This window comes from Ochotona curzoniae, unplaced genomic scaffold (genome assembly GCF_017591425.1).
Source record: "Ochotona curzoniae isolate NIBS_2020 unplaced genomic scaffold, NIBS_Ocur_1.0 contig_2754, whole genome shotgun sequence".
Lineage (NCBI taxonomy): Eukaryota > Metazoa > Chordata > Mammalia > Lagomorpha > Ochotonidae > Ochotona > Ochotona curzoniae.
The window spans coordinates 9,321,165-9,322,443 of NW_024465582.1; the positions used below are offsets into that span (position 1 = coordinate 9,321,165).

General features: G+C 43.1%; 1 non-coding gene across 1 annotated transcript; it reads left to right on the forward strand.

Moving 5' to 3' along the window:
- Positions 1-214: 214 nt before the first annotated feature.
- LOC121154699 lies at positions 215-321 on the forward strand. The gene has a single exon (XR_005883587.1). It is a non-coding gene; the product is annotated as a U6 spliceosomal RNA (small nuclear RNA).
- Positions 322-1,279: the final 958 nt, after the last annotated feature.

A 1,279-nucleotide genomic window follows, 5' to 3' on the forward strand; every position in this document is an offset into this window, starting at 1 on the left:
TCCTGTCCAGCTCCCCGCTTGTGGCCTGGGGAAGCCGTAGAGGATGGCCCAACGCCTTCAGACAGTGCACACACCGACACCTGAAGGAAGTTCTTCACAGCCCGGCGTTGCAGAGAGTTGGGGAGTGAACCAGCAGATAGATGGAAGATCTTCCTCTCTGTATCTTCTCTCTGTGCATATGTCTTTCTAATAGAAGTAAAAGGAAATCTTTGTTATACTCACCACTTCGGCAGCACATATACTAAAATTGGAACAATACAGAGATTAGCATGGTTCCTGTGCAAGAATGACATGCAAATTCGTGAGGCATTCTATATGTTTTTTTGGAGACGCTTTTGCACACCCTAGCGTCACATTGATACCTTTGTTAGAAGTTTGATAACATCATGGAGATGAAAATACACTAATTTTTTTTCTCTCAGCCCATGATGGACTGAACCTAACGGGGTATATAATGGAAACACAGCAGGAATAAGTGTGTTCGTAGGTGGTCCCGTGCATGCAGTACAAGAATGGACTCAGCGAAATGGCAGATAGTCTCCTGTATTGTTGGGAGACAGCTCACTGGCAGTATGGTGGACTTCTGAGCATACATGAAGACACCTGTTGTAAGACTGGAGGGAAGAACAAGTGCCCATGTGAAAGATGTAGAATGTCCTGGTTCCTGGCCTACAACTGGCCTAGCTGTGGCCACTGTGGCCATTTGGGAGTGAACCAGTGAATGCAAGATCTATCTGTACCACTATCTCTCTGTCTCTCTGTAACTCTGCCTCGCAAATCAATACATGTCTTTTTTTTTTTTTCATTTTTTTCCCTTAATTTTGACAATCTTTACATAGTTAATTAGGGCACAAAGGTTCAAGGGCTACAGAAAAGTGGGTAAGACTATTATTTTCACATTGTTTTTTTTTTTTTCCTGTATCTGGGACAAAGGGGGAGATAAAGGGAGAAGCACAACCCAGCCTCCCACCCATCACAGGTCCCTGCTGTGGGTATGCTCCGAAGGTCTTGCTCAAGTGGTTTTGATAGTTCAACAGTTATGAATTGCCACCAATCTTGCCATTCCAAGCGCGACGAGGTCGCTAAAGAATCCACTGGGCAAACGGACGCTCTAAGGTGCACTATGTCAATGCATGTCTTTGAAATGATTTTTTAAATGCCAATCTCACAACTAAAAAATAAAAATTTCCATCTTTTTTTTTAATGATTCATTCTCAGTCTGTGTGGCAAAAGAGTAAGTGAACTTTTAAAAAATATATGCTTTGGGGGCCGCTGTTGA